The following is a 27,947-nucleotide window of genomic DNA, read 5'->3' as shown; positions in this document are numbered from 1 at the left end:
TTTCGTTTCTTATGTTTCTTCAGGATGATCTCAAGTCAGTTGGGACTGCTCCCCCTCTTATTCGAATCTAGGGGGTTGGACATCCTGCTAGGTCCCCTCCTATGGGTGGGACCCAGGAAGGGGGTGGTTACACCCCTCTCCTTTGATCCTGGCCGCGCTGGGACAGGGGCTGGGAGGCCCCAGAACCGGTTTGGCCGGATCCTGCAAGGGGCAGCCTTGTGCTCCCCAGGCAGTGTCTGGTTTCTTTGAAACCTCCCTACTCCAATCCACTATCTCCTGTCTGGGGTGGTTTGACACCGCCCTGTGACAGGAAACTCTTTGTCCAGGCCTCCTCTGCCGGGTTTCGGTCAGCAGCAGGAGGCCAGACCCGTGTCTGTGGCAGGGGCATCCATTTTGTGGATCTGAGGCTCATTTTAAATCAACCGCGTTTCAGTAAAGTAACATGTCTTCTCCCTCTAGAAGGGTGGAATGCTACCCCCGTCGCCAGAACTGGCGAGGGGGTAGTATTCCAATTCGTATGACACCTTACACGACATGTTTTGATAAAGCCAAACCAAAGTTGCTATATAACCGCGAGGATTATAAGGCGCTTAAGAGTATATGGTATGGCATTATCCCGGATCAGCTTAGGGAGTTGTTCCCGACAGCTGCAGACAGGCTCAGCTCATGCCAGAGCTCCATCTCACATAAAACCACGCACTCTGCCTCCAGGGTTGATGAGGCCTTCCATAGGAGTGGCTCACAGGTTATATATGTGTCCAGATATAGGTTTAGATATAGGTATACTATATCTAAGCAAGGGGTGATTACACCCACTTGCCCCAGCTGAGTGATCAGCCAGTTGTGTCAATTTAAGAACCAGCCAGGGGTGGCAAAAGCTATGCTTCAGCCCCTGGTAGGCCTTGGTGGCACCTATGCCCTGAGCACCTATAGTGCATGGTACAGGGGCTGACAAGGAGTCCATTTCCAATTGTGGTATGTACCTATAGCACATGTATCATAAATTTAGAGAGAGAACAGCAGGCTGGGGGTCTGATTAGCAGGCCCACAGCCTCAGTAAGTCGAAAACCAGTGAAGCAAAAAGCAAAAATTGGGGTGACCATAGGATAGCAGACCCTACTCTCCTACATAACCCCCCCCCCAAACGCAGGGACATTAAACTTAACCTTGACCAGATAAGTCTTCATGTTCTAAGTGGAAGTACCTGGAGAGACCATCTGCATTACCATGGTCAGTCCCTGGGCGGTGCTCCACTGTAAAGTCCATCCCCTGTAGGGAAATGGACCACCTGAGCAGTTTGGGATTTTCACCCTTCATCTGATTTAGCCACAAGAGGGGCTTATGGTCTGTCTGAATTAGGAAGTGAGTACCAAACAAGTATGGCCTCAACTTCTTCAGGGCCCAAACCACAGCAAAGGCCTCCCTCTCAATAGCTGACCAACGTTTCTCCCTGGGGGTCAGCCTTCTGCTAATAAAAGCAATGGGCTGGTCTTGACCATCTTGATTAAGTTGTGAAAGCACAGCTCCCACCCCCAACTCAGAAGCATCTGTCTGTACAATGAACTGTTTGGAGTAGTCAGGACTCTTCAGGATAGGTGCAGAGCACATGGCCTTCTTCAGGTCATCAAATGCCTTTTGACAGCTAACTGTCCACTGAACCTTTTTGGGCATCTTCTTGGATGTCAAGTCATTCAATGGTGTCACAATGGACCCATAGTTCTTTACAAATTTTCTGTAATACCCAGTCAGGCCCAAGAAGGCTCTGACTTGTGTCTGGGTAGTTGGAGGAGCCCAGTCCTGTATGGTCTGGATCTTGCTCTCCAGTGGTTGAACTTGACCCCCACCTACTAGGTGGCCCAAGTACACAACCTTGCTCTGCCCTATCTGGCACTTAGTAGCCTTGATAGTCAGGCCTGCCTTTTGCAGGGCCTCCAGAACCTTCTTCAGGTGGATCAGGTGATCCTCCCAGGTGGAGCTAAAGACAGCAATATCATCTAGATATGCTGCACAAAAGTCATCCAACCCAGCAAGGACTTGGTTCACCAACCTTTGGAAAGTGGCAGGTGCATTCTTCAAGCCAAAGGGCATTACCACAAATTGATAATGTCCACTAGGGGTCGAAAATGCTGTTTTGGCTTTTGACTCCTCAGCTAGTCTGATTTGCCAGTAGCCAGCTGTCAAATCAAATGTGCTCAGAAACTTGGCAGAAGCCAATTTATCAATGAGCTCATCTGCTCTTGGAATGGGATGAGCATCTGTCCTAGTGACAGCATTGAGACCTCTGTAGTCCACACAAAACCTCATTTCTCTCTTCCCATCTTTGGTATGAGGTTTTGGCACAAGGACCACTGGGCTAGCCCATGGGCTCTCTGATGGCTCAATCACTCCAAGCTCCAACATCTTTTGCACCTCAGCCTTTATACAATCCCTGACATGGTCAGGTTGCCTGTAGATCTTATTCTTCACAGGCAGATTGTCACCAGTGTCCACCTCATGGGTGCACCAGTTAGTCTGACTGGGTGTGAGTGAAAACAATTGTCTGTGGGCCTGCAACACCTGTCTGCAGTCCACCTGTTGCTGCTCAGTGAGGCTGCCTGCCAAGGCTACTCCATCAACTGAACCATCATCAGGGTTCTGGGAAAGCAGGTCTGGGAGAGGGTCACTCTCTTCCTCCTGTTCCCCATCTGTGGCCATGAGGAGACTCATGTCCTCCCTGTCAACAAATGCTTTCAATCTGTTCACATGGAGCACCCTGTGGGGGCTCCTAGGGGTACCAAAGTCAACCAAGTAGGTGACTTCTCCCTTCTTTTCAATGATAGGGTAGGGTCCAGTCCATTTGTCCTGGAGAGCTGCTGGCCCCACTGGGTCCAACACCCACACCTTCTGTCCTGGCTGGAACTCAACCATAACAGCCTTTTGGTCATGCCAGGCTTTCTGTAATTCCTGACTTGCCTCAAGGTTTTTGGATGCTCTCTCCATGTATTCAGCCATCCTGGAGCGGAGACCAAGTACATAGTCCACAATGTCTAGTTTAGGCTTTTTGAGAGGTAACTCCCATCCTTCCTTCACCAAACTCAATGGACCTCTTACAGGGTGGCCAAACAAAAGTTCAAAAGGGCTGTAGCCAACCCCCTTCTGTGGGACCTCTCTGTAAGCAAAGAGCAAGCAGGGTAAAAGGATGTCCCATTTCCGCCTAAGCTTCTCTGGTAAACCTTTTATCATTCCCTTTAGGGTCTTGTTGAACCTTTCCACAAGCCCATTGCACTGTGGATGGTAGGGTGTGGTAAACTTATAGTTTACTCCACACTCTTTCCACATTGCTTTTAAGTATCCAGACATAAAGTTAGTACCTCTGTCTGAAAGAACCTCCTTTGGAAAGCCCACTCTTGAGAAAACTGCAATGAGGGCTTTTGCCACCACAGGAGCTGTGGTGGTCCTCAGGGGAATTGCCTCTGGGTACCTGGTGGCATGATCCACTACCACCAGTATAAATCTGTGCCCAGATGCTGTTTGAGGATCCATGGGACCCACAATGTCTATTCCAACTCTTTCAAAGGGTACCCCCACCACAGGTAGTGGTATCAGGGGGGCCTTTGTTGTGCCACCTGACTTACCACTGGCTTGGCAAGTGACACAGGAGCGACAAAACTCCTTGACATTTTCTGACATGTGAGGCCAGTGAAAGTGTGGAACAAGCCTGTCCCAAGTCTTATTCTGGCCTAAGTGTCCTGCAAGGGGAATATCATGGGCCAAGGTAAGAAGGAAGCCCCTAAACTTCAAAGGTATAACCAACCTCCTGGTGGTGCCAGGCTTGGGGTCTCTAGCCTCTGAATAAAGGAGCCCTTCATCCCAATACACCTTATGGGTACCTTGAGCATTCCCTGCAGCCTCAGCAGCAGCTTGCTGTCTGAGGGGTTCAAGTGAAGGGCAATCTAATTGGGCCTGCCCCAGGTCTGCCCTTGAGGGTCCCCCTGTCCCCAGAAACTCAACCTGTTCAGGTTCAAGCTCATCTGAGACAGTCTCCTCTTGGACTGCAGAATCAGTTTCCTGTGAAACTTGATCCTCAACCTGGGGCAAGTGGGAAGGCACAGCCTTAACCCTCTTGCTCCTCCTCTTGGGTTGTGGTTGGTCTATTGTTTCAAGATCCACCACTGGTTCAGGAAGGCACTTCTTAGCCTGAGACCTTGTCACTGCAAGGACATGAGCTGAAATCCCTAGCATTTCTGCATGAGTCCTGTACTCCACTTCTGACCAAACTGAGCTTTCAAGATCATTGCCTAACAGACAGTCTACTGGGAGGTCTGCACTCACAACAACTTTCTTTAGGCCATCTACCCCTCCCCAGGAGAAGTTCGCAACAGCCACACTATGGGAAGTAGTGGAGTTGCTTGCATTGGTCACTAGGTAACTTTCACCTAGTACAATCTGTCCAGGGTCCACAAAGCCAGGTGTCACCATTGTGACACTGGCACAAGTGTCCCTGTAGGCCTGAGCCAGTTTCTCATTAATTAAGGGAGTCTGCCTATATTTGCCCAGGTTACTGGGGCTTACTGCAGTGGGCAAAGATAAGTCCACATCATATAGGAGAACTGCCTGTGTGGGGATTCTGACTAGGCCAGATTCCACCTCAGTACCCAGGGTCAACCCTACTAAACCCTTTGGCTGTGTACCACCACTGCTGACTGTACTAGGGGGTGCAGTTGCTTTAGGAGCTGCAGTGGTGGGGACTGGATTTTTCTTAGTGCATTCACTGCCCCAGTGTGAAACTGATTTGCAGGTATTACACCAAGGTTTCTTTGGGCCATCATTCTTCTTTTTCTTGTTTCCATTTTGGGAACCCCCCTCCTTATTGCTAGTTTGGGGGCCTGAAGACTTCTGGTCCTTTTCTTTATCTTTCTGATTCCCACCCTTCTGGTCCGTTTTCTTCTGGTCACCTTGGTTCTGGTTTTTCTGCTTAATCCTTGTTCTGACCCATTTGTCTGCCTTCTTTCCCAATTCTTGGGGAGAGGTCAAATCAGAGTCAACAAGGTATTGATGCAACAGCTGGTTCTGACAGTTATTAAGGATCTGTTCTCTCATCATAAGATTGTACAATCCTGTATAGTCTGAAACTTTACTTCCCTGCAGCCAACCCTCCAGAGCCTTAGTGGCACAATCTACAAAATCAGTCCAGTCCTGAGTCTGTGCTTTTTGGGTGTCTCTGAACAACAACCTGTATTGCTCAGTGGTTAGGCCAAACCCTTCAATAAGAGCACTCTTCAGAACAGAGTAGTTTTTGGCATCCTCAGGTCTAACAGTGAGGAGCCTGTCCCTCCCTTTCTCAGAAAAGGAGTACCATAAAATTGCTGCCCACTGATCCTCAGGGACCTGCTGTACCATGCAGGCCCTCTCAAGAGCAGTCATCCATTTGTGGATATCATCCCCTTCCTTGTAGGGGGGCACAATTTTTGTCAGGTTTCTATTGTCATAGGCCCTGTCTTTTTCTTTAGGAACTTTGCTGCCACCAGTGGCATCTAAGCCACACAATTTTCTCTCTCTTGCTAAAGCAAGTTTAGCTTGAGCCAAGGCTACCTCTTCCCTTTCTATTTGGAGTTGGACAGCCCTCATCCTGGCCCTATGCTCTTTTCTCTGGGAGGAAGTCATTCCTCTTTGAGATTCTCTTGAGGCACTAGAAAGGTGAGAGTCCCCTGATAGAGATCTCTCCCTCCTATTACCTGGGAGAATTTGGTTATGAGATCTGGGGTGGTGCTGGCCCCCCCCATTCCCATGTAGGTCCAAGTTGGCCTGGTTAAGGCTGGCAACCTGTACCTGGTTTCCCCTCTGATCCTGATCTTCAGGCTCTTCTAAATCAGAGCCTTCCTCTTCCTCTTCCTCCTCCACTACATCATCATCTGGAAGATCCTCATTCTCAGGGGAGTTTATCCCTTCACCTGCACCTAAGGGAGCCTGACTCACCTTATCTAGATCATCCTTTTCTAGGAGAGCTATTAGGGAAGGAATGGTAGGGCCTCTGCCCTTTTTTAGCCCCCTGGCTGTGCACAAGGCACTCAGGTCTTTGTGGCTAAGGTTGTCATATCTGGATGTTGTCCCTATAGGATCAACTTCTACAGGAGCAGAGCCTGAGGCTCTATCTGCATCAGACATGACTGCTAGTGAGGTGTAAGTGGTGCACTTACCTACACTAAGTGGTTTCCTACTGTACCTTGCTAGTGAGTTGTAGTCAGGGTGTGCTAATCCCTTTAATCTACAACTACTAAGTTCAGTAGAACTTAATATGCTAAGCTTTTGATTTATATGTACCTAGAGGTACTTGATGTGATCTTTCAATTTGATAAAGATTGCAATGGTAAAACAAACAGCAAGCTCAAATCCGCACCGCTGCACACCAATGTGAGAAGTTGGCCTGATATGTAGTGTTTCCAATTCTGGAACCACTGGGTATCAGTCCAAACAAACCCCAAAGATGTCAGGTTGTAAGTCAACCTTGTAGACAAGCTATCCAAGTGGTAGCATGGACTAAGCAGCCTTAAAGGCTTAACTTAAGAGGTCGTGTTAAGCGAGCTGTTTTACCACATACAATCCTGTAATCAAATGAAAGGACACCACACAAGTATATATTGTAAAAATATATGTATTTATTTCTAAATTACTCCCCAGTACTCTTTATGAGGAAAGGGGCACAAGCGTTAAATCAAAAGCACTGTTAAACATATAAAGTTGGCACAATTATGGCTGAGGGCGGGGGGCCACTCAGACCATATACTAAAAAAATGGTATAAGTAACACTTATCGAGCAATGGTTAGGCCTAGGGCCTAGAGATTCGCTGGGAGCAGTCAGGACAAGCAATGAAGAAGTCGGGAGTAGCCCACAGGATACGGGTGCAGCACGGAAAGTGCGGCGCGCACCAATGTAATGTCAATGGTGCGTAAAAGTTAGTTAAAGTGAATTAAATGATACTTCCGCTGAACCTAGGAACACAAAACTTTAGACACAGACCCTAGAGGTGTGTGCCAGTGTAAGGACACCGGCGTTGCAAAGTTACCTCACCCACAGGCCGTGGGTGCACAGGGTCGAAGTGGCGTCGGGTTCTGTCACGCAGGTTCTTGGTGCTTGGAGCTGTTGCAGCTGCAGGCGCTGTGAAGCAGAAGTGTCCGGTGCGATCCAAGGGTGGATCGAAGTAGAAAAGTACCTGAAAGCAGAGGGGACAGAGTCTGGGTCACTCAGCAGTGACCAGGGTGGAACCAGGACGGAACCAGGCAATGTCGGGCGCAATCAGGCGGTTGTCGATAGGCTTCTCTCCGCTGTCACGTGGGCTCTGGGGCATCTGCGACGTCCAGGAGCAGGTCACGATCTGTCCCACGTAGGCTCTCGCCGTCAGCACCGTCGGCTTCAAGATTGCAGCAAACAGCACTTGGCAAAAGCAATCCACGCGGAACCGGGAGATTGCTTATCACTCGAACCAGGAGGGTCAGAGTGGGTGCTCCTTTTCACAGGAGCTGGTGCAGATCTGGAGCAACCAGAAAAGCTAGTCGGATTTCAAGTTTCGTCGGCACAGGGGCCACAAGCCAGCTGGCAAGTGACCGGGCCAACGCGTCGAGACCACACAAGCAGAAGGGCCCCACGCAGCACTCGTCGAGTGTGGAGGGGTGAGCTTTGGTGCAAGTGGAGCTCGGGGCTGGGGCTTCTCAAACCCCGGTGCACAGCTTCGAGGATCACTCGTGGGCTGCACGGTCAGCGTCTCGTGGCCTTTTCAAGATGGCGTGCCCCACGCTTCCGGTCGCCTCCACGGGTCTCAGCTCTGCAGGGACTGTGGATCGGGCAGGTAGAAGGCAGGCAAGCTTGATCTCGTCGATCTCTGTCGCTCGAGTTCCGGCGGGAACTGCAACAAAGCAAGGGTCGAGGGCTGGATGGTGCCTGTTTGCACAGGGTGGTCACTCCTTGACCACAAGGGAGATTCTTCAGTCTTCTCACGTCGTGTAGAAAGTCGAAGGGTCCAGATTTCGTTTCTTATGTTTCTTCAGGATGATCTCAAGTCCGTTGGGACTGCTCCCCCTCTTATTCGAATCTAGGGGGTTGGACATCCTGCTAGGTCCCCTCCTATGGGTGGGACCCAGGAAGGGGGTGGTTACACCCCTCTCCTTTGATCCTGGCCGCGCTGGGACAGGGGCTGGGAGGCCCCAGAACCGGTTTGGCCGGATCCTGCAAGGGGCAGCCTTGTGCTCCCCAGGCAGTGTCTGGTTTCTTTGAAACCTCCCTACTCCAATCCACTATCTCCTGTCTGGGGTGGTTTGACACCGCCCTGTGACAGGAAACTCTTTGTCCAGGCCTCCTCTGCCGGGTTTCGGTCAGCAGCAGGAGGCCAGACCCGTGTCTGTGGCAGGGGCATCCATTTTGTGGATCTGAGGCTCATTTTAAATCAACCGCGTTTCAGTAAAGTAACATGTCTTCTCCCTCTAGAAGGGTGGAATGCTACCCCCGTCGCCAGAACTGGCGAGGGGGTAGTATTCCAATTCGTATGACACCTTACACGACATGTTTTGATAAAGCCAAACCAAAGTTGCTATATAACCGCGAGGATTATAAGGCGCTTAAGAGTATATGGTATGGCATTATCCCGGATCAGCTTAGGGAGTTGTTCCCGACAGCTGCAGACAGGCTCAGCTCATGCCAGAGCTCCATCTCACATAAAACCACGCACTCTGCCTCCAGGGTTGATGAGGCCTTCCATAGGAGTGGCTCACAGGTTATATATGTGTCCAGATATAGGTTTAGATATAGGTATACTATATCTAAGCAAGGGGTGATTACACCCACTTGCCCCAGCTGAGTGATCAGCCAGTTGTGTCAATTTAAGAACCAGCCAGGGGTGGCAAAAGCTATGCTTCAGCCCCTGGTAGGCCTTGGTGGCACCTATGCCCTGAGCACCTATAGTGCATGGTACAGGGGCTGACAAGGAGTCCATTTCCAATTGTGGTATGTACCTATAGCACATGTATCATAAATTTAGAGAGAGAACAGCAGGCTGGGGGTCTGATTAGCAGGCCCACAGCCTCAGTAAGTCGAAAACCAGTGAAGCAAAAAGCAAAAATTGGGGTGACCATAGGATAGCAGACCCTACTCTCCTACAGTAGGTAAGTGCACCACTTACACCTCACTAGCAGTCATGTCTGATACAGATAGAGCCTCAGGCTCTGCTCCTGTAGAAGTTGATCCTATAGGGACAACATCCAGATATGACAACCTTAGCCACAAAGACCTGAGTGCCTTGTGCACAGCCAGGGGGCTAAAAAAGGGCAGAGGCCCTACCATTCCTTCCCTAATAGCTCTCCTAGAAAAGGATGACCTAGATAAGGTGAGTCAGGCTCCCTTAGAATCAGGTGAAGGGATAAACTCCCCTGAGAATGAGGATCTTCCAGATGATGTAGTAGAGGAGGAGGAAGAGGAAGAGGAAGGCTCTGATTTAGAAGAGCCTGAAGATCAGGATCAGAGGGGAAACCAGGTACAGGTTGCCAGCCTTAACCAGGCCAACTTGGACCTACATGGGAATGGGGGGGGCCAGCACCACCCCAGATCTCATAACCAAATTCTCCCAGGTAATAGGAGGGAGAGGTCTCTATCAGGGGACTCTCACCTTTCTAGTGCCTCAAGAGAATCTCAAAGAGGGATGACTTCCTCCCAGAGAAAAGAGCATAGGGCCAGAATGAGGGCTGTCCAACTCCAGATAGAGAGGGAAGAGGTAGCCCTGGCTCAAGCTAAGCTTACCTTGGAACAAGCTAAACTTACCTTGGCAAGGGAGAAAAAACATAAGTGGCCTAGATGCCACTGGTGGCAGCAAAATTCCTAAAGAAAAAGACAGGGCCTATGACAATAGAAACCTGACAAAAATTGTGCCCCCCTACAAGGAAGGGGATGATATCCACAAATGGATGACTGCTCTTGAGAGGGCCTGCATGGTACAGCAGGTCCCTGAGGATCAGTGGGCAGCAATTTTATGGTACTCCTTTTCTGAGAAAGGGAGGGACAGGCTCCTCACTGTTAGACCTGAGGATGCCAAAAACTACTCTGTTCTGAAGAGTGCTCTTATTGAAGGGTTTGGCCTAACCACTGAGCAATACAGGTTGTTGTTCAGAGACACCCAAAAAGCACAGACTCAGGACTGGACTGATTTTGTAGATTGTGCCACTAAGGCTCTGGAGGGTTGGCTGCAGGGAAGTAAAGTTTCAGACTATACAGGATTGTACAATCTTATGATGAGAGAACAGATCCTTAATAACTGTCAGAACCAGCTGTTGCATCAATACCTTGTTGACTCTGATTTGACCTCTCCCCAAGAATTGGGAAAGAAGGCAGACAAATGGGTCAGAACAAGGATTAAGCAGAAAAACCAGAACCAAGGTGACCAGAAGAAAACAGACCAGAAGGGTGGGAATCAGAAAGATAAAGAAAAGGACCAGAAGTCTTCAGGCCCCCAAACTAGCAATAAGGAGGGGGGTTCCCAAAATGGAAACAAGAAAAAGAAGAATGATGGCCCAAAGAAACCTTGGTGTAATACCTGCAAATCAGTTTCACACTGGGGCAGTGAATGCACTAAGAAAAATCCAGTCCCCACCACTGCAGCTCCTAAAGCACCTGCACCCCCTAGTACAGTTAACAGTGGTGGTACACAGCCAAAGGGTTTAGTAGGGTTGACCCTGGGTACTGAGGTGGAATCTGGCCTAGTCAGAATCCCCACACAGGCAGTTCTCCTATATGATGTGGACTTATCTTTGCCCACTGCAGTAAGCCCCAGTAACCTGGGCAAATATAGGCAGACTCCCTTAATTAATGAGAAACTGGCTCAGGCCTACAGGGACACTTGTGCCAGTGTCACAATGGTGACACCTGGCTTTGTGGATCCTGGACAGATTGTACTAGGTGAAAGTTACCTAGTGACCAATGCAAGCAACTCCACTACTTCCCATAGTGTGGCTGTTGTGAACTTCTCCTGGGGAGGGGTAGATGGCCTAAAGAAAGTTGTTGTGAGTGCAGACCTCCCAGTAGACTGTCTGTTAGGCAATGATCTTGAAAGCTCAGTTTGGTCAGAAGTGGAGTACAGGACTCATGCAGAAATGCTAGGGATTTCAGCTCATGTCCTTGCAGTGACAAGGTCTCAGGCTAAGAAGTGCCTTCCTGAACCAGTGGTGGATCTTGAAACAATAGACCAACCACAACCCAAGAGGAGGAGCAAGAGGGTTAAGGCTGTGCCTTCCCACTTGCCCCAGGTTGAGGATCAAGTTTCACAGGAAACTGATTCTGCAGTCCAAGAGGAGACTGTCTCAGATGAGCTTGAACCTGAACAGGTTGAGTTTCTGGGGACAGGGGGACCCTCAAGGGCAGACCTGGGTCAGGCTCAATTAGATTGCCCTTCACTTGAACCCCTCAGACAGCAAGCTGCTGCTGAGGCTGCAGGGAATGCTCAAGGTACCCATAAGGTGTATTGGGATGAAGGGCTCCTTTATTCAGAGGCTAGAGACCCCAAGCCTGGCACAACCAGGAGGTTGGTCATACCTTTGAAGTTTAGGGGCTTCCTTCTTACCTTGGCCCATGATATTCCCCTTGCAGGACACTTAGGCCAGAATAAGACTTGGGACAGGCTTGTTCCACACTTTCACTGGCCTCACATGTCAGAAAATGTCAAGGAGTTTTGTCGCTCCTGTGTCACTTGCCAAGCCAGTGGTAAGTCAGGTGGCACAACAAAGGCCCCCCTGATACCACTACCTGTGGTGGGGGTACCCTTTGAAAGAGTTGGAATAGACATTGTGGGTCCCATGGATCCTCAAACAGCATCTGGGCACAGATTTATACTGGTGGTAGTGGATCATGCCACCAGGTACCCAGAGGCAATTCCCCTGAGGACCACCACAGCTCCTGTGGTGGCAAAAGCCCTCATTGCAGTTTTCTCAAGAGTGGGCTTTCCAAAGGAGGTTCTTTCAGACAGAGGTACTAACTTTATGTCTGGATACTTAAAAGCAATGTGGAAAGAGTGTGGAGTAAACTATAAGTTTACCACACCCTACCATCCACAGTGCAATGGGCTTGTGGAAAGGTTCAACAAGACCCTAAAGGGAATGATAAAAGGTTTACCAGAGAAGCTCAGGCGGAAATGGGGCATCCTTTTACCCTGCTTGCTCTTTGCTTACAGAGAGGTCCCACAGAAGGGGGTTGGCTACAGCCCTTTTGAACTTTTGTTTGGCCACCCTGTAAGAGGTCCATTGAGTTTGGTGAAGGAAGGATGGGAGTTACCTCTCAAAAAGCCTAAACTAGACATTGTGGACTATGTACTTGGTCTCCGCTCCAGGATGGCTGAATACATGGAGAGAGCATCCAAAAACCTTGAGGCAAGTCAGGAATTACAGAAAGCCTGGCATGACCAAAAGGCTGTTATGGTTGAGTTCCAGCCAGGACAGAAGGTGTGGGTGTTGGACCCAGTGGGGCCAGCAGCTCTCCAGGACAAATGGACTGGACCCTACCCTATCATTGAAAAGAAGGGAGAAGTCACCTACTTGGTTGACTTTGGTACCCCTAGGAGCCCCCACAGGGTGCTCCATGTGAACAGATTGAAAGCATTTGTTGACAGGGAGGACATGAGTCTCCTCATGGCCACAGATGGGGAACAGGAGGAAGAGAGTGACCCTCTCCCAGACCTGCTTTCCCAGAACCCTGATGATGGTTCAGTTGATGGAGTAGCCTTGGCAGGCAGCCTCACTGAGCAGCAACAGGTGGACTGCAGACAGGTGTTGCAGGCCCACAGACAATTGTTTTCACTCACACCCAGTCAGACTAACTGGTGCACCCATGAGGTGGACACTGGTGACAATCTGCCTGTGAAGAATAAGATCTACAGGCAACCTGACCATGTCAGGGATTGTATAAAGGCTGAGGTGCAAAAGATGTTGGAGCTTGGAGTGATTGAGCCATCAGAGAGCCCATGGGCTAGCCCAGTGGTCCTTGTGCCAAAACCTCATACCAAAGATGGGAAGAGAGAAATGAGGTTTTGTGTGGACTACAGAGGTCTCAATGCTGTCACTAGGACAGATGCTCATCCCATTCCAAGAGCAGATGAGCTCATTGATAAATTGGCTTCTGCCAAGTTTCTGAGCACATTTGATTTGACAGCCGGCTACTGGCAAATCAGACTAGCTGAGGAGTCAAAAGCCAAAACAGCATTTTCGACCCCTAGTGGACATTATCAGTTTGTGGTAATGCCCTTTGGCTTGAAAAATGCACCTGCCACTTTCCAAAGGTTGGTGAACCAAGTCCTTGCTGGGTTGGATGACTTTTGTGCAGCATATCTAGATGATATTGCTGTCTTTAGCTCCACCTGGGAGGATCACCTGATCCACCTGAAGAAGGTTCTGGAGGCCCTGCAAAAGGCAGGCCTGACTATCAAGGCTACTAAGTGCCAGATAGGGCAGAGCAAGGTTGTGTACTTCGGCCACCTAGTAGGTGGGGGTCAAGTTCAACCACTGGAGAGCAAGATCCAGACCATACAGGACTGGGCTCCTCCAACTACCCAGACACAAGTCAGAGCCTTCTTGGGCCTGACTGGGTATTACAGAAAATTTGTAAAGAACTATGGGTCCATTGTGACACCATTGAATGACTTGACATCCAAGAAGATGCCCAAAAAGGTTCAGTGGACAGTTAGCTGTCAAAAGGCATTTGATGACCTGAAGAAGGCCATGTGCTCTGCACCTATCCTGAAGAGTCCTGACTACTCCAAACAGTTCATTGTACAGACAGATGCTTCTGAGTTGGGGGTGGGAGCTGTGCTTTCACAACTTAATCAAGATGGTCAAGACCAGCCCATTGCTTTTATTAGCAGAAGGCTGACCCCCAGGGAGAAACGTTGGTCAGCTATTGAGAGGGAGGCCTTTGCTGTGGTTTGGGCCCTGAAGAAGTTGAGGCCATACTTGTTTGGTACTCACTTCCTAATTCAGACAGACCATAAGCCCCTCTTGTGGCTAAATCAGATGAAGGGTGAAAATCCCAAACTGCTCAGGTGGTCCATTTCCCTACAGGGGATGGACTTTACAGTGGAGCACCGCCCAGGGACTGACCATGGTAATGCAGATGGTCTCTCCAGGTACTTCCACTTAGAACATGAAGACTTATCTGGTCAAGGTTAAGTTTAATGTCCCTGCGTTTGGGGGGGGGGGGGTTATGTAGGAGAGTAGGGTCTGCTATCCTATGGTCACCCCAATTTTTGCTTTTTGCTTCACTGGTTTTCGACTTACTGAGGCTGTGGGCCTGCTAATCAGACCCCCAGCCTGCTGTTCTCTCCCTAAATTTATAAGACATGTGCTATAGGTACATACCACAATTGGAAATGGACTCCTTGTCAGCCCCTGTACCATGCACTATAGGTGCTCAGGGCATAGGTGCCACCAAGGCCTACCAGGGGCTGAAGCATAGCTTTTTGCCACCCCTGGCTGGTTCTTAAATTGACACAACTGGCTGATCACTCAGCTGGGGCAAGTGGGTGTAATCACCCCTTGCTTAGATATAGTATACCTATATCTAAACCTATATCTGGACACATATATAACCTGTGAGCCACTCCTATGGAAGGCCTCATCAATCCTGGAGGCAGAGTGCGTGGTTTTATGTGAGATGGTGCTCTGGCATGAGCTGAGCCTGTCTGCAGCTGTCGGGAACAACTCCCTAAGCTGATCCGGGATAATGCCATACCATATACTCTTAAGCGCCTTATAATCCTCGCGGTTATATAGCAACTTTGGTTTGGCTTTATCAAAACATGTCGTGTAAGGTGTCATACGAATTGGAATACTACCCCCTCGCCAGTTCTGGCGACGGGGGTAGCATTCCACCCTTCTAGAGGGAGAAGACATGTTACTTTACTGAAACGCGGTTGATTTAAAATGAGCCTCAGATCCACAAAATGGATGCCCCTGCCACAGACACGGGTCTGGCCTCCTGCTGCTGACCGAAACCCGGCAGAGGAGGCCTGGACAAAGAGTTTCCTGTCACAGGGCGGTGTCAAACCACCCCAGACAGGAGATAGTGGATTGGAGTAGGGAGGTTTCAAAGAAACCAGACACTGCCTGGGGAGCACAAGGCTGCCCCTTGCAGGATCCGGCCAAACCGGTTCTGGGGCCTCCCAGCCCCTGTCCCAGCGCGGCCAGGATCAAAGGAGAGGGGTGTAACCACCCCCTTCCTGGGTCCCACCCATAGGAGGGGACCTAGCAGGATGTCCAACCCCCTAGATTCGAATAAGAGGGGGAGCAGTCCCAACGGACTTCAGATCATCCTGAAGAAACATAAGAAATGAAATCTGGACCCTTCGACTTTCTACACGACGTGAGAAGACTGAAGAATCTCCCTTGTGGTCAAGGAGTGACCACCCTGTGCAAACAGGCACCATCCAGCCCTCGACCCTTGCTTTGTTGCAGTTCCCGCCGGAACTCGAGCGACAGAGATCGACGAGATCAAGCTTGCCTGCCTTCTACCTGCCCGATCCACAGTCCCTGCAGAGCTGAGACCCGTGGAGGCGACCGGAAGCGTGGGGCACGCCATCTTGAAAAGGCCACGAGACGCTGACCGTGCAGCCCACGAGTGACCCTCGAAGCTGTACACCGGGGTTTGAGAAGCCCCAGCCCCGAGCTCCACTTGCACCAAAGCTCACCCCTCCACACTCGACGAGTGCTGCGTGGGGCCCTTCTGCTTGTGTGCGCTCGACGCGTTGGCCCGGTCACTTGCCAGCTGGCTTGTGGCCCCTGTGCCGACGAAACTTGAAATACGACTTGCTTTTCTGGTTGCTCCAGATCTGCACCAGTTCCTGTGAAAAGGAGCACCCACTCTGACCCTCCTTGTTCGAGTGATAAGCAATCTCCCGGTTCTGCGTGGATTGCTTTTGCCAAGTGCTGTTTGCTGCAATCTTGAAGCCAACGGTGCTGACGGCGAGAGCCTACGTGGGACAGATCGTGACCTGCTCCTGGACGTCGCAGATGCCCCAGAGCCCACGTGACAGCGGAGAGAAGCCTATCGACAACCGCCTGATTGCGCCCGACATTGCCTGGTTCCGTCCTGGTTCCACCCTGGTCACTGCTGAGTGACCCAGACTCTGTCCCCTCTGCTTTCAGGTACTTTTCTACTTCGATCCACCCTTGGATCGCACCGGACACTTCTGCTTCACAGCGCCTGCAGCTGCAACAGCTTCAAGCACCAAGAACCTGCGTGACAGAACCCGACGCCACTTCGACCCTGTGCACCCTAGGCCTGTGGGTGAGGTAACTTTGCAACGCCGGTGTCCTTACACTGGTACACACCTCTAGGGTCTGTGTCTAAAGTTTTGTGTTCCTAGGTTCAGCGGAAGTATCATTTAATTCACTTTATCCAACTTTTACGCACCATTGACTTTACATTGGTGCGCGCCGCACTTTCCGTGCTGCACCCGTCTCCTGTGGGCTACTCCCGACTTCATCATTGCTAGTCCTGACTGCTCCCAGCGAATCTCTAGGCCCTAGGCCTAACCATTGTTCGATAAGTGTTCCTTATACCACTTTTTTAATATATGGTCTGAGTGGCCACCCGCCCTCATCCATAACTGTGCAACTTTATATGTTTTACTGTGCTTTTGATTTAACGCTTGTGCCCCTTTCCTCATAAAGAGTACTGGGGAGTAATTTAGAAATAAATACATATATTTTTATAATATATACTTGTGTGGTGTCCTTTCATTTGATTACAGGATTGTATGTGGTAAAACAGCTCGCTTAACACGACCTCTTAAGTTAAGCCTTTAAGGCTGCTTAGTCCATGCTACCACTAGGATAGCTTGTCTACAAGGTTGACTTACAACCTGACATCTTTGGGGTTTGTTTGGACTGATACCCAGTGGTTCCAGAATTGGAAACACTACATATCAGGCCAACTTCTCACATATGTCATATGTGTCATATATGTCATGTGTGTCATATATGTCATATATGGCATATGTGTCATATGCCATGTGTGTCATATGTCATGTGTGTCATATGTCATATGTCATATGTCATATGTGTCATATGTGGCATATGTGTCATATATGTCATAAATGTCATGTGTCATATATGTCTTATGTGTCATATGTCATATATGTCATATGTCATATGTGTCACATGTGTCATATGTGTCATATGTGTCATATATGTAATGTGTCGTATATGGCATATGTGTCATATATGTCATATGTCATATGTGTGATATAGGTCATATGTGCCATATATGTCATATGTGTCATATATGTCATACGTGTCATATATGTCATATGTGTCATATGTCATATGTGTTGTAGGAAGGTGGCTACCTGACTATGGTTACCCCAGATTTTTTTGCCTTGTGTTTAGCTGGTTTTCGACTTAGTTGGCCTGGTTCCCTGCTAATCAGGGCCCTAGGCTATCTGCTCTCTCTGTAAAATGGATTCCATGTACCCTAGGTGCATAACTAGATTGGCTTGGGTCACCTTATCAGCCCCTGTACAGAGCACTATAGGTGCCCAGGGCATAGGTGCATCCAAGGCCTACCAGGGGCTGCAGCATATCTTTTGCCACCCCTGGCTGGCTATCTAAAATTGACACAACTGGCTGATCACTCAGCTGGGGCAAGGTGGTGTAATCACCCCTTGCTTAGATATAGTATGCCTATATCTAAACCTATCTGGACACATATAAACCTGTGAGCCACTCCTATGGCAGGCCTTAACAATCCTGAAGGCAGAGTGCATGGTTTAATGTGAGATGGTGCTCTAGCATGAGCTGAGCCTGTCTGCAGCTGTCGGGACCAATTCCCTTAGCTGTACCGGGATAATGCCAAACCATATACTATTAAGTGCATTATAATCCTCGCGGTTATATGTTAACTTTGGTTTGGCTTTATCAAAACATGTCGTGTAAGGTGTCATACGAATTGGAATACTACCCCCTCGCCAGTCCTGGCGACGGGGGTAGCATTCCACCCCTCTAGAGGGGACGACATGTTACTTTTGCTAAAACGCGGTTGATTTTTAAAAGAGCCTCAGATCCACAAAATGGATGCTTCTGCCACAGACACATGTCTGACCTCCTGCTGCTGACCGAAACTCAGCAGAGGAGGCCTGGACAAAGGCTTTCCTGTCACAGGGAGGTGTGACACCACCCCAGACAGGAGATAGTGGATTGTAGCAGGGAGGTTTGAAAGAAACCAGACAGTGCCTGGGGAGCACAAGGCTTCCCCTTGCATAATCCGGTCAAACCAGTTCTGGGGCAGCCCAGCCCCAGCTCCAGTGAGACCTGGACAAAGGAAAGGGGGTGTAACCACCCCCCTTCCTGGTCCCACCCATAGGGGAGGGACCTAGCAGGAGATCCACCCCTCAGATTGGAATAAGAGGGGGAGCAGTGCCAATGCAACTCAGATCATCCTGAAATCAACTTTAAACTAAGAAGACGACTGGACTTCGACATTCTGATGATAGAAGACTGAAGAGCATCTCCCTTGTGGCCAAGGAGGGGCCACCCTGTGAACACAGGCATCACCCAGCACCTCGACGTCTCCTTTGCCGCCGCCTCCCGCTGGAGCCCGAGTGCAGAGCCTGACAAGACCCAACTTCCCAGACTTCTCCTAGCCCGATCCACAGTCCCTGCAAAGAAGGGACCCGTGGAGGCACCGAGAGACGTGGGAGCGGCCATCTTGAAAGAACCCCGAGACGCTGACTGCGCAGCACCCGAGGCACCCTCGACTCTGTGCTTTGGGGTTTGAGAAGCCCCATAACCGAGCAGCATTTTCACCAAAGATCAGCCCTCCAGCATCTCCACAATCTGCGTGGGGCCCTTTTGTTTTGTGCCACTCGACTCGCCATCTCGTCCGCTTGTCACGTAGTCAGCGGCCATCTTGGCGACGAAATCTACGATTTACACTATGGGTCTGGTTGCTCCAGACCTGCCCTCGCTCCTGTAGAAAGGAGTACCCGCTCTGACCTTGCTGGTCCGAGTAATAAGCCTTTTTCACTTTCCCCGTGGCTTGCATTAGCCAAGGCTTGTTTGCTTCAATCGAGTTGCTGACACCGCCATCAGCTAGAGCCTTCGAAAGACAGCACCTGATCGACTCCTGGACGTCCTTGACCTCTTCGTGTCCACGTGGCTGCAGAGAGAAGCAACCCCTGATCACCTGTTTGCACCCGACTTTGCCTGGTTCCAATCTGGTTCCACGGTGGTCACTGGTCAGTGACTTTGAACATTGTCCCCTCTGCTTTCAGGTCTTCACCACTTCAGATCCACCCTTGGATCGCACCGGACACTTCTGCTTCACAGCGCCTGCAGCTGCAACAGCTCCAAGCACCAAGAACCTGCGTGACAGAACCCGACGCCACTTCGACCCTGTGCACCCACGGCCTGTGGGTGAGGTAACTTTGCAACGCCGGTGTCCTTACACTGGTACACACCTCTAGGGTCTGTGTCTAAAGTTTTGTGTTCCTAGGTTCAGCGGAAGTATCATTTAATTCACTTTAACTAACTTTTACGCACCATTGACATTACATTGGTGCGCGCCGCACTTTCCGTGCTGCACCCGTCTCCTGTGGGCTACTCCCGACTTCTTCATTGCTTGTCCTGACTGCTCCCAGCGAATCTCTAGGCCCTAGGCCTAACCATTGTTCGATAAGTGTTACTTATACCATTTTTTTAGTATATGGTCTGAGTGGCCCCCCGCCCTCAGCCATAATTGTGCCAACTTTATATGTTTAACAGTGCTTTTGATTTAACGCTTGTGCCCCTTTCCTCATAAAGAGTACTGGGGAGTAATTTAGAAATAAATACATATATTTTTACAATATATACTTGTGTGGTGTCCTTTCATTTGATTACAGGATTGTATGTGGTAAAACAGCTCGCTTAACACGACCTCTTAAGTTAAGCCTTTAAGGCTGCTTAGTCCATGCTACCACTAGGATAGCTTGTCTACAAGGTTGACTTACAACCTGACATCTTTGGGGTTTGTTTGGACTGATACCCAGTGGTTCCAGAATTGGAAACACTACATATCAGGCCAACTTCTCACATTGGTGTGCAGCGGTGCGGATTTGAGCTTGCTGTTTGTTTTACCATTGCAATCTTTATCAAATTGAAAGATCACATCAAGTACCTCTAGGTACATATAAATCAAAAGCTTAGCATATTAAGTTCTACTGAACTTAGTAGTTGTAGATTAAAGGGATTAGCACACCCTGACTACAACTCACTAGCAAGGTACAGTAGGAAACCACTTAGTGTAGGTAAGTGCACCACTTACACCTCACTAGCAGTCATGTCTGATGCAGATAGAGCCTCAGGCTCTGCTCCTGTAGAAGTTGATCCTATAGGGACAACATCCAGATATGACAACCTTAGCCACAAAGACCTGAGTGCCTTGTGCACAGCCAGGGGGCTAAAAAAGGGCAGAGGCCCTACCATTCCTTCCCTAATAGCTCTCCTAGAAAAGGATGATCTAGATAAGGTGAGTCAGGCTCCCTTAGATTCAGGTGAAGGGAACAACTCCCCTGAGAATGAGAATCTTCCAGAAGAAGAAGAGGAGGAGGAAGAGGAAGGCTCTGATTTAGAAGAGCCTGAAGATCAGGATCAGAGGGGAAACCAGGTACAGGTTGCCAGCCTTAACCAGGCCAACTTGGACCTACATGGGAATGGGGGGGGCCAGCACCACCCCAGATCTCATAACCAAATTCTCCCAGGTAATAGGAGGGAGAGGTCTCTATCAGGGGACTCTCACCTTTCTAGTGCCTCAAGAGAATCTCAAAGAGGGATGACTTCCTCCCAGAGAAAAGAGCATAGGGCCAGAATGAGGGCTGTCCAACTCCAGATAGAGAGGGAAGAGGTAGCCCTGGCTCAAGCTAAGCTTACCTTGGAACAAGCTAAACTTACCTTGGCAAGGGAAAAAAAAATAAGTGGCTTAGATGCCACTGGTGGCAGCAAAATTCCTAAAGAGAAACCCAGGTCCTATGATAGTAGAAACCTGACAAAGATTGTGCCCCCCTATCAGGAAGGGGATGACATCCACAAATGGATGACTGCTCTGGAGAGAGCCTGCATGGTACAGCAGGTTCCTGAGGAACAGTGGGCAGCAATCTTATGGTACTCCTTTTCAGAGAAAGGGAGAGATAGGCTCCTCACTGTCAGACATGAGGATGCCAGCAATTACAAAGTCCTGAAGAGTGTCCTAATAGATGGGTTTGGCTTAACCACTGAACAGTACAGGTTAAAGTTCAGAGATACCCAGAAGACACAGACTCAGGACTGGACTGATTTTGTTGATTGTGCAACTAAGGCTCTGGAGGGTTGGCTGAATGGCAGCAAAGTACATGACTTCACAGGATTGTATAATTTGATTATGAGGGAGCAGATCCTTAGTAATTGTCAGAACCAGCTCTTACACCAGCACCTGGTGGACTCAGATTTGACCTCTCCCCAAGAATTGGGAAAGAGGGCAGATAAGTGGGTCAGAACCAGGATTAGGCCTAAGAATCAGGACAATAACCAGAAGAAGGAGTCTACCAAGCCTCAAGATAAGGGTGGGGATAAAGGTAAAGAAAACACTTCCCCAGGGCCCCAAAACTCCAAGAAGGGGGGTGGGTCCCAAGACACTTCTTCAACAGAGAAAAAGCCTTATTGCCATGCCTGTAAACAGGTTGGGCATTACAAAACAGACAGCTGTTGTCCCAAGAATGGCAATAAAGAAAACATACCTCCAAAGCCAGCTCCAACACCTCCTGTTACTGTCAGCAGTAATCCCCCAGGAAGTGGGAGCACACCCAGGAATCTGGGTGGGTTTACTTTTGGAGCCCAAGGGGACCCTGGCCTATCCAGGTCCCCATCCCCAAATAATCTTGTTCATGAGACTGGCATGGGGTTTGCCAACTTCTCTGTTTGCCCAAATACCTTGAGCAAATATAGACAAGAACCCATCATCAATGGTTTGAAAGTTGAAGCTTTTAGAGACACAGGGGCTAGCATCACCATGGTGGCTGACTGTATAGTCCCCTCTAAACAACTTTTACCAGGTGCCACATACCAGGTAACAAACATTGATGGCATCCAAACAAATCATCCCATGGCAGTAGTAAGTCTCAGCTGGGGAGGTGTCACTGGCCCAAAGAGAGTGGCAGTGTCACCAAACTTGCCTGTAGACTGTCTACTGGGTAATGATTTGGAAATCTCAGCCTGGGCTGAGGTTGAACAGGAAATCCATTCTAGAATGGTAACTTCCAATGGAAAGGTTAGTGGGGCTGTACTGGCTATAGCCCCAATCCAAGATGTCCTCCCTGAAAAGGTTGGTAGGGCTGAGCAACTCTCTGCCCCATCTTTAGCAGAAGCTCTTCCAAAGCAGAATAGCAAAGCTGTTATGATAACAGCAGAAACCCAAACTGAGTCTCCTCCTGAAAAGGTTGGTGGGGCTGTGATGGCCACAGCCCAAACTCAAACAGATATGTGTGTTGTGAAGCCTGAAAGGATGGATCACTCCACCCAAACTGAGAGCATGGAGGAGGAAGAGAAATCTCCCCCTCACCAGACATTAGGACAGGATCAGCCTCCTCAGGGAACTGATCTTACCCCTGATGAAGGAACTGCCCCAGAGGTTGTTAGGCCTGGCCTGACAGAGCCTCTGTAGGAAGGTGGCTACCTGACTATGGTTACCCCAGATTTTTTGCCCTGTGTTTAGCTGGTTTTCGACTTAGTTGGCCTGGTTCCCTGCTAATCAGGGCCCCAGGCTATCTGCTCTCTCTGTAAAATGGATTCCATGTACCCTAGGTGCATAACTAGATTGGCTTGGGTCACCTTATCAGCCCCTGTACAGAGCACTATAGGTGCCCAGGGCATAGGTGCATCCAAGGCCTACCAGGGGCTGCAGCATATCTTTTGCCACCCCTGGCTGGCTATCTAAATTGACACAACTGGCTGATCACTCAGCTGGGGCAAGTGGGTGTAATCACCCCTTGCTTAGATATGGTATACCTATATCTAAACCTATATCTGGACACATATATAACCTGGGAGCCACTCCTATGGAAGGCCTCATCAATCCTGGAGGCAGAGTGCGTGGTTTTATGTGAGATGGTGCTCTGGCATGAGCTGAGCCTGTCTGCAGCTGTCGGGAACAACTCCCTAAGCTGATCCGGGATAATGCCATACCATATACTCTTAAGCGCATTATAATCCTCGCGGTTATATAGCAACTTTGGTTTGGCTTTATCAAAACATGTCGTGTAAGGTGTCATACGAATTGGAATACTATCCCCTCGCCAGTTCTGGCGACGGGGATAGCATTCCACCCTTCTAGAGGGAGAAGACATGTTACTTTACTGAAACGCGGTTGATTTAAAATGAGCCTCAGATCCACAAAATGGATGCCCCTGCCACAGACACGGGTCTGGCCTCCTGCTGCTGACCGAAACCCGGCAGAGGAGGCCTGGACAAAGAGTTTCCTGTCACAGGGCGGTGTCAAACCACCCCAGACAGGAGATAGTGGATTGGAGTAGGGAGGTTTCAAAGAAACCAGACACTGCCTGGGGAGCACAAGGCTGCCCCTGGCAGGATCCGGCCAAACCGGTTCTGGGGCCTCCCAGCCCCTGTCCCAGCGCGGCCAGGATCAAAGGAGAGGGGTGTAACCACCCCCTTCCTGGGTCCCACCCATAGGAGGGGACCTAGCAGGATGTCCAACCCCCTAGATTCGAATAAGAGGGGGAGCAGTCCCAACGGACCTCAGATCATCCTGAAGAAACATAAGAAACGAAATCTGGACCCTTCGACTTTCTACACGACGTGAGAAGACTGAAGAATCTCCCTTGTGGTCAAGGAGTGACCACCCTGTGCAAACAGGCACCATCCAGCCCTCGACCCTTGCTTTGTTGCAGTTCCCGCCGGAACTCGAGCGACAGAGATCGACGAGATCAAGCTTGCCTGCCTTCTACCTGCCCGATCCACAGTCCCTGCAGAGCTGAGACCCGTGGAGGCGACCGGAAGCGTGGGGCACGCCATCTTGAAAAGGCCACGAGACGCTGACCGTGCAGTCCACGAGTGACCCTCGAAGCTGTACACTGGGGTTTGAGAAGCCCCAGCCCCGAGCTCCACTTGCACCAAAGCTCACCCCTCCACACTCGACGAGTGCTGCGTGGGGCCCTTCTGCCTGTGTGTGCTCGACGCGTTGGCCCGGTCACTTGCCAGCTGGCTTGTGGCCCCTGTGCCGACGAACTTTGAAATCCGACTTGCTTTTCTGGTTGCTCCAGATCTGCACCAGCTCCTGTGAAAAGGAGCACCCACTCTGACCCTCCTGGTTCGAGTGATAAGCAATCTCCCGGTTCCGCGTGGATTGCTTTTGCCAAGTGCTGTTTGCTACAATCTTCAAGCCGACGGTGCGGACGGCGAGAGCCTACGTGGGACAGATCGTGACCTGCTCCTGGACGTCGCAGATGCCCCAGAGCCCACGTGACAGCGGAGAGAAGCCTATCGACAACCGCCTGATTGCGCCCGACATTGCCTGGTTCCGTCCTGGTTCCACCCTGGTCACTGCTGAGTGACCCAGACTCTGTCCCCTCTGCTTTCAGGTACTTTTCTACATCGATCCACCCTTGGATCGCACCGGACACTTCTGCTTCACAGCGCCTGCAGCTGCAACAGCTCCAAGCACCCAGAACCTGCGTGACAGAACCCGACGCCACTTCGACCCTGTGCACCCACGGCCTGTGGGTGAGGTAACTTTGCAACGCCGGTGTCTTTACACTGGTACACACCTCTAGGGTCTGTGTCTGAAGTTTTGTGTTCCTAGGTTCAGCGGAAGTATCATTTAATTCACTTTAACTAACTTTTACGCACCATTGACTTTACATTGGTGCGCGCCGCACTTTCCGTGCTGCACCCGTATCCTGTGGGCTACTCCCGACTTCTTCATTGCTTGTCCTGACTGCTCCCAGCGAATCTCTAGGCCCTAGGCCTAACCAATATTCGATAAGTGTTACTTATACCATTTTTTTAGTATATGGTCTGAGTGGCCCCCCGCCCTCAGCCATAATTGTGCCAACTTTATATGTTTAACAGTGCTTTTGATTTAACGCTTGTGCCCCTTTCCTCATAAAGAGTACTGGGGAGTAATTTAGAAATAAATACATATATTTTTACAATATATACTTGTGTGGTGTCCTTTCATTTGATTACAGGATTGTATGTGGTAAAACAGCTCGCTTAACACGACCTCTTAAGTTTAGCCTTTAGGCTGCTTAGTCCATGCTACCACTAGGATAGCTTGTCTAACAAGGTTGACTTACAACCAGACATCTTTGGGGTTTGTTTGGACTGATACCCAGTGGTTCCAGAATTGGAAACACTACATATCAGGCTAACTTCTCACATTGGTGTGCAGCGGTGCGGATTTGAGCTTGCTGTTTGTTTTACCATTGCAATCTTTATCAAATTGAAAGATCACATCAAGTACCTCTAGGTACATATAAATCAAAAGCTTAGCATATTAAGTTCTACTGAACTTAGTAGTTGTAGATAAAAGGGAGTAGCACACCCTGACTACAACTCACTAGCAAGGTACAGTAGGAAACCACTTAGTGTAGGTAAGTGCACCACTTACACCTCACTAGCAGTCATGTCTGATACAGGTAGACCCTCAGGTTCTGCTCCTGTAGAAGTTGATCCTATAGGGACAACATCCAGATATGACAACCTTAGCCACAAAGACCTGAGTGCCTTGTGCACAGCCAGGGGGCTAAAAAAGGGCAGAGGCCCTACCATTCCTTCCCTAATAGCTCTCCTAGAAAAGGATGACCTAGATAAGGTGAGTCAGACTCCCTTAGAAACAGAGGAAGGGATAAACTCCCCTGAGAATGAGGATCTTCCAGATGATGATGTAGTGGAGGAGGAAGAGGAAGAGGAAGGCTCTGATGTAGAAGAGCCTGAAGATCAGGATCAGCAGGGAAACCAGGTACAGGTTGCCAGCCTTAACCAGGCCAACTTGGACCTACATGGGAATGGGGGGGGCCAGCACCACCCCAGATCTCATAACCAAATTCTCCCAGGCAATAGAAGGGAGAGATCTCCATCAGAGGACTCTCACCTTTCTAGTGCCTCAAGAGAATCTCAAAGAGGGATGACTTCCTCCCAGAGAAAAGAGCATAGGGCCAGAATGAGGGCTGTCCAACTCCAGATAGAGAGGGAAGAGGTAGCCCTGGCTCAAGCTAAGCTTACCTTGGAACAAGCTAAACTTACCTTGGCAAGGGAGAAAAAAATAAGTGGCTTAGATGCCACTGGTGGCAGCAAAATTCCTAAAGAAAAACCCAGGTCCTATGATAGTAGAAACCTGACAAAGATTGTGCCCCCCTATCAGGAAGGGGATGACATCCACAAATGGATGACTGCTCTGGAGAGAGCCTGCATGGTACAGCAGGTTCCTGAGGAACAGTGGGCAGCAATCTTATGGTACTCCTTTTCAGAGAAAGGGAGGGATAGGCTCCTCACTGTCAGACATGAGGATGCCAGCAATTACAAAGTCCTGAAGAGTGTTCTGATAGATGGGTTTGGCTTAACCACTGAACAGTACAGGTTAAAGTTCAGAGATACCCAGAAGACACAGACTCAGGACTGGACTGATTTTGTTGATTGTGCAACTAAGGCTCTGGAGGGTTGGCTGAATGGCAGCAAAGTACATGACTTCACAGGATTGTATAATTTGATTATGAGGGAGCAGATCCTTAGTAATTGTCAGAACCAGCTCTTACACCAGCACCTGGTGGACTCAGATTTGACCTCTCCCCAAGAATTGGGAAAGAGGGCAGATAAGTGGGTCAGAACCAGGATTAGGCCTAAGAATCAGGACAATAACCAGAAGAAGGAGTCTACCAAGCCTCAAGATAAGGGTGGGGATAAAAGTAAAGAAAACACTTCCCCAGGGCCCCAAAACTCCAAAAAGGGGGGTGGGTCCCAAGACACTTCTTCAACAGAGAAAAAACCTTATTGCCATGCCTGTAAACAGGTGGGGCATTACAAAACAGACAGCTGTTGTCCCAAGAATGGCAATAAAGAAAACATACCTCCAAAGCCAGCTCCAACACCTCCTGTTACTGTCAGCAGTAATCCCCCAGGAAGTGGGAGCACACCCAGGAATCTGGGTGGGTTTACTTTTGGAGCCCAAGGGGACCCTGGCCTATCCAGGTCCCCATCCCCAAATAATCTTGTTCATGAGACTGGCATGGGGTTTGCCAACTTCTCTGTTTGCCCAAATACCTTGAGCAAATATAGACAAGAACCCATCATCAATGGTTTGAAAGTTGAAGCTTTTAGAGACACAGGGGCTAGCATCACCATGGTGGCTGACTGTATAGTCCCCTCTAAACAACTTTTACCAGGTGCCACATACCAGGTAACAAACATTGATGGCATCCAAACAAATCATCCCATGGCAGTAGTAAGTCTCAGCTGGGGAGGTGTCATTGGCCCAAAGAGAGTGGCAGTGTCACCAAACTTGCCTGTAGACTGTCTACTGGGTAATGATTTGGAAATCTCAGCCTGGGCTGAGGTTGAACAGGAAATCCATTCTAGAATGGTAAATTCCAATGGAAAGGTTAGTGGGGCTGTACTGGCTATGGCCCCAATCCAAGATGTCCTCCCTGAAAAGGTTGGTAGGGCTGAGCAACTCTCTGCCCCATCTTTAACAGAAGCTCTTCCAAAGCAGAATAGCAAAGCTGTTATGATAACAGCAGAAACCCAAACTGAGTCTCCTCCTGAAAAGGTTGGTGGGGCTGTGATGGCCACAGCCCAAACTCAAACAGATATGTGTGTTGTGAAGCCTGAAATGATGGATCACTCCACCCAAACTGAGAGCATGGAGGAGGAAGAGAAATCTCCCCCTCACCAGACAGTAGGACAGGATCAGCCTCCTCAGGGAA

Source organism: Lissotriton vulgaris, chromosome 2_2 (assembly GCF_964263255.1).
Source record: "Lissotriton vulgaris chromosome 2_2, aLisVul1.2, whole genome shotgun sequence".
In the NCBI taxonomy this organism is placed as follows: domain Eukaryota; kingdom Metazoa; phylum Chordata; class Amphibia; order Caudata; family Salamandridae; genus Lissotriton; species Lissotriton vulgaris.
Note: the sequence above shows the minus strand (reverse complement) of the source record.